The 5,862-nt window shown below is 38.1% G+C and overlaps 1 pseudogene; it reads left to right on the top strand.

Moving 5' to 3' along the window:
• The first annotated feature begins 2,781 nt into the window (after window positions 1-2,781).
• Window positions 2,782-4,217, top strand: LOC101573073 (annotated as a pseudogene).
• The last annotated feature ends 1,645 nt before the right edge of the window (window positions 4,218-5,862 follow it).

The following is a 5,862-nucleotide window of genomic DNA, read 5'->3' on the forward strand; positions in this document are numbered from 1 at the left end:
AAGTCTGCTCTCTAGAATTTATAAAGAACTAAAAAACACGAGGACCCCAAAATTGAAAGACCCAATCCAGAAGTGGGCATCCAAGATAAACACACACTTCTCAGAGGATGAAATTAAAGAAGCTAATAAATATATGTAAAAATGCTCCACATCACTAGCCATCTGTGAAATGCAAATTAAAACAACACTGAGATATCATCTCACCCCAGAAAGAATGGCTATCATGAAATCAAGTAACAGCAAATGTTGGAGAGGCTGTGGGGAAAAAGGAACCATTCTCCACTGCTGGTGGGAATGTAGACTGGTGCAACCGTTATAGAAATCAGTGTGGAGACTCATTAGGAAACTAGGACCGGAAATCCCATTCAAGCCAACTGTTCCCCTACTGGGAATTTTCCCAGAGGAACTGAAAACCTCATGTCATAGTTATATATGTGTATGTATGTTTATAGCAGCACAATTTGTGATAGCCAAATCTTGGAAACAACAAAGATGCCCATCATCTGAAAAATGGTTGAAAAAGATGTGGTATTTCCATACAATGGAGTATTATTCAGTTATAAAGAATGATAAACTTGAAACATTTATATTTAAGTGGATGCCTCTTGAAGATATACTCATAGGTGAAATAAACCAGACACACATGTGTAAATATTAGATAGTCTCCCTAGTATAAGAACTCAAAAGAAGAAATGCAAAGAAATGGGTATAACACAGTTGAAAGGAAAGCAAAAATTTGAGGATTGGAGAACAAGGAATGGGCAAGGAGAAAACCTGGGAAACCTGACAGGGGCAAAGCCATACATTTATATGCACAAGATGGGTAAGGCAATGATCCTGAGAAAGATCAGTAGGTTTTTGAAACTAGCAGTTAATTGGTAGGATTCTTACCCTGACTAACTATATATACTGATACCTGTGAACCAAGCAACTGCACTGAAAATAGCAATGTATAATAGAAGGGTCATGTTTGGATTGCCTGGCATTCTGGTCTTCTAAATACATACTTCTTGTTATGACATGCCAATTATTACCATACTGTCTCTCAGTAAATACTTTTATTAAAAAATGGGTAATAATTGAAAAAAAGACAGAAGAAAAAAATGTCACAGGAGTGTCCTGCTATAATGCTGTATATGGTACCATTTCCAAATTTCTGTGTAAATATATAAAATTGTTTATTCATATTCTTCAAATATTTTCCATTTTTAATTTTTTTTCTCCACTTTCTGTAGGGACTTAATGTTTAAGATATCAATACTTGATGGAATATATGTGTTCCATATTATTCCTAAGATGTTTGACATTCAGACAGATAGTGTGTTTAAACCTAACTGTATATGTTATAGGGTAATAATAGTCTTCTCTTTTTGAGGCTTAACAACTTAAGTTTGCAGACCAAAGTTTAGAGAAATAGAAGTGCTGCAATGATAGCCACTTGATTCTAGCCTTTCAAGGTCAGTGAATACTCAGGACATGGGAGAACCTATACTGTAACATCATGTAACTCAGTTTTGCCCCAAATTTTCTGATCAAGGAGATTATGGGACCACTGACCAACCTGATCGGTGATGGAGGGTGTGCCTAAGAAGAGTTACCTGGAGATAAAACATTCTCTCAAGCTTTTATAGAGAGCAAATTGGTCTAGCAATGGCCATGATTCATCCACATGGCTGACACTGACAAAGGCTCTGGAAACTGTTGTATAGCTTTACAGGGGGTACTTGACTGACCTTGTCAGAGGGTTCTTGACTGATCTTGTCAGATACAAATGTTACATTTCTTATTATATAGGTCTTGCTTTATCTTGGTCTAAACCATCCTGCCAAAAAGTATAAAAATGAGGTATATAAAGTAAAACTATAATAATATGCTGAGCTGTGAAAGGCTTAAGTCAACAGCTTCTGTGGAAAACACACTACTATTGTGGACTGCTGGATGGTGCTAGATTGTTTCGCTGAATTCACGCACCTATAGTATTTAGATGCCAATGGAATACCCATCTCTGACTGAACTAAACAAAAGGTATACAAAGGAAGGCCATTTTGTATCTGTATATACAGAATAGTTAGGATATACTCTAGTAGATATACAGTTATTTTTGCTTAATTTAATGAGAAGAAAGAGTTGTACTAATAGTGCTTGGACAGGTTTTCCTATCTGCATCTTGAAATATGGATAGTCACTAAGAAGATAACAACGTACAATGTATTAATTATTGAAACTCTCCTATTAGTCAGTTTTGAAACTGTCTCATTGCTATTTGTTTCTCAATAAAATAAAATAAAGAAATTTAAAAAAATAAACAAATAAAATAAAGTTTCTAATACTAGGAGAAAATATCTTACCCTGTCTTATAAGTAGATTGTAAGTCAAAGAAACAGTATATATTATAAAACAACAATTAAAATTAAACAATATTCAGAAAATTAACTAAATATTAATTAATTAAAAATTAAGTTGAATATTTTAAAATAATATTCAAAATTAAAATTAAATTGAGAGTCCAACTAAGAGGCCAGAATGTAGTGCATCATATGTATGAATGGGTGATCAATTCAGAGTATTCAGAGTATTTGATTAGGTTAATATAGACAAAAATATGAACCAAGAAATAGTTCTCATGATAGTAAACAATTACTAGGAATAAAAGATAACTCTTTTCTCTGGACAGTGGAGCCTGGGTAGTGTCACTGTTACTCTGCAGAAAGGATCGTTGGTATTGGTGAAGCTGAATTTAGGACTGGAGCACTTTTCTGTATTCAAATTGAGGGTCTAAAAATGCAGAGCAATAAGACCTTTAACTTGAAAAGGCAGAAACATACTCCAAGGAAGAATCATCAGCATCACGACCAGCAGCATCAGAAGCAGTAACAGTAGCAATAGCAGCAGCAGCAACAGCAGCACCAGCAGCAGCAGCAGCAGCCACGAATAATTGCAAATAGTCAACAGGCCAGTAACCAAAATGAAGGTTTGACTATTGAGTTGAAGAATTTTAGAAAACAAGGAGAGAAGACATTTACCAAATGTAGCCACCTCTTTGTGGGCAATTTTCACCCTGATTTGAACGAGGAGGAACTGAGGAAACTGAGAAATATGGGAAAGCAGGAGAAGTTTTCATTTGTAAGGACAAAGGCTTTGGCTTTATCCACTTGGAAACACAAACCCTTGCAGAGATTGCCAAAGTGGAGCTGGATAATATGCCTCTCTGTGGAAAACAACTGAGCATGCGCTTTGCCTGCCATAGTGCATGCCTTACAGTCAGAAACTTTCCTCAGTAGGTGTCCAACTAACTACTGGAGAAGCCCTTTCTGTGTTTGGCCATGTGGAAAGGGCTGTAGTCATTATGGATGATCGAGGAAGACCCTCAGGAAAAGGCATTGTTGAGTTATCAAGGAAGTCAGCCACATGGAAAGTTCTGGACAGATGCAGTGAAGGGTATTTTCTACTAACCACATTTCCTCAGCCTATGACTGCAGAGCCTGTGAACCAGTTAGATGATGAAGAAGGACTTCCAGAAAAGCTTGTTATAAAGAACCAACTATTTCACAAGAAGCAAGAGAAGCCACCTGGATTTGCACAGCCTGGCTTCTTCAAATATGAATATGCCATGTGCTGGAGGACATTTATTGAAATGGAGAAGCAGCAGCAGGATCTAGTAGACCACAACATCAAGGAAGCCCGTGAGACGCTGGAGATGGAGATAGAGGCTGCTCGCCATGAGTGCCAGGTTATCCTGATGAGGCAGGATTTGATGAGATGCCAAGAACTTCGGAGAATGGAAGAGCTGTATAAACAAGGGGTCCAAAAAGGAAGCAACTGGATCTCTAGCAGGAAGAGGAGCATAGCCACTGTGAAGAAGAAATGCTGTGGCAACAAGGAGAGATGATGCTGCGATAGCAGGAAGGATTCAAGGGAAACTTCCCTGATGCATGAGAAAAAGAGATATGGATGCGCCAGATTGCTATGGGAGGTGCTATGGGAACAAACAACAGAGGCACCATGCCCCCTGCTCCTGTGCCAGCTGGTACCCCAGCTCCTCCAGGACCTGCCATCATGATGCCCAATGGAACATTGGTATTGACGCCACCAACAAATGAAAGCTTTGGCCAGCTGCTAAGATGGAAGGAATTGGGGCAATTAGTAGAACCCATCCTACTTTCAACTGTGCAGCTCCTGGAGCTGAATTTGCTCCAAACAAATGTTGGCAATACTAATAAAGTTGCAGTGTCTAGTTTCCTGAAACCCTTAAAAGAGGGAACCCTTTCATATTAGTCAGATTTCTACCTTTAAAAAGTGTTATGGATTCCTCCCAATAGTTAGGTCTCCCCTGCCTGTACTACTCTAAGGGAGTATGCTGGGGGCAGAGGGCAAGGGAGAGTTGATATTTAACAAATTCTGTGTGATCTGTTTAATTGGTTCTGTGTGACAAATTCCTGAAATTTCAAAGATAATGAATTGTTGAAGGCTTGGGGGGATCATGACAGGATGATTCCTTAGAGTCCCATTGATCTTGAGCATTCTGGCTTTTTTGTCCATCATGTTTTATTTGCTTTCTACACTTCTCACACCTGGAGACACTGCCACATATACCACAAAAACCAAACATCTCCCAGTGACCTTAGCCCCATTGCTTCATTTGTTCCCAAGTGAGAATTCAGGCAAATGTCCACAGAGGCTATATTCAGCACGTGTACAGTTCTTTTATATCCCATATATTACCCTTTCATGTACAAAAGACATTTTCTCTTAGAGATTTTCGTTTTAGTGTATCTTTAGAAAAGTCTTGTGTTAACTCGCCTCCATCTTTTTCTGGGAAAGGACATCACTGAAATGACATTTTTGTGTTTATGATGTGCTGTTCAGTTTTTCTTGATAGGCCTAGTACAATCTTGGGGATAGGGTTGCTGTATGCTGAAGGTCCAACAGTAGCTCTTAGCCATGCCTATCTTAAGTAGTTATGTGTGCATTTTTATTGGTGTACCATATTTGATTTATCCTTGATACTTTAAATTTGGAGTTTTTCTGAGAATTGGAGCAGTAATACAGCATCAACTTATTAAAGTATATTTTAAACCTTTAAAAAAAGAATAAAACAAAAAATTATTGGAATGGCAAATATATGAACAGAACCTCTAACAGTTCAGGGGTAAGATGTCACACAGAGTTCTAGTATGTGGTGGACATGGACAATGTCCATGAGGTTTACTGGTGGCCAGTTGTTACTTGTGGTACTGAGCTACTGCTATTTCCTTGATATCCACCCTGTAGACCCAGAAAAAATCATGACCCATAGGGTGCAGGAGATGTCCACCTGTAGAGTATGCTGATGGAAATATTTTCCTGCTATCTACAAAAGAATAATTGAAAGATTTCTGTTGTATTCCTCTTTTTCTCCTGTGTTTAGTTGTTTGCCCTATTTGGTGGGTTCTTTCCATTCTCATTTGTGGATTTGTGGTCATTTTGATCCCACTCTAGAATATCTTTTAGTAGACTGTGTAGGGTTGCCTTTGTCATCATGAAATTGTTTAGTTGTTCTTTGTCATGGAAGTATTTCACTTCTCCATCAAACTTGAAAGAGATTTTTGCAGGGTATATCAATCTGGGTTGGAATTTGTTTTCTTGCAAGACTTGAAGTACTGTGCTGCATGGTCTTCTCTACTTGATGGATTGTGAAGAGAAACCTGCCATTACTCTGATGAGTTTTACTTTAAATGTGATCTGTTTCTTTTCTCTAGTGGCTTTTAGTATACTGTTCCTGTGCTGAATTTCTGGGATCGCGACGGTTAAAAATCTGGGTGTGGTTTTAATTGAGTTGATGTTATTTGGAGTTCTAGATGCTTTGGTTACCTCAGTGTCAGA

The sequence above is a fragment of the Octodon degus genome, unplaced genomic scaffold (genome assembly GCF_000260255.1).
Source record: "Octodon degus isolate 3935 unplaced genomic scaffold, OctDeg1.0 scaffold00514, whole genome shotgun sequence".
In the NCBI taxonomy this organism is placed as follows: Eukaryota; Metazoa; Chordata; class Mammalia; order Rodentia; family Octodontidae; genus Octodon; species Octodon degus.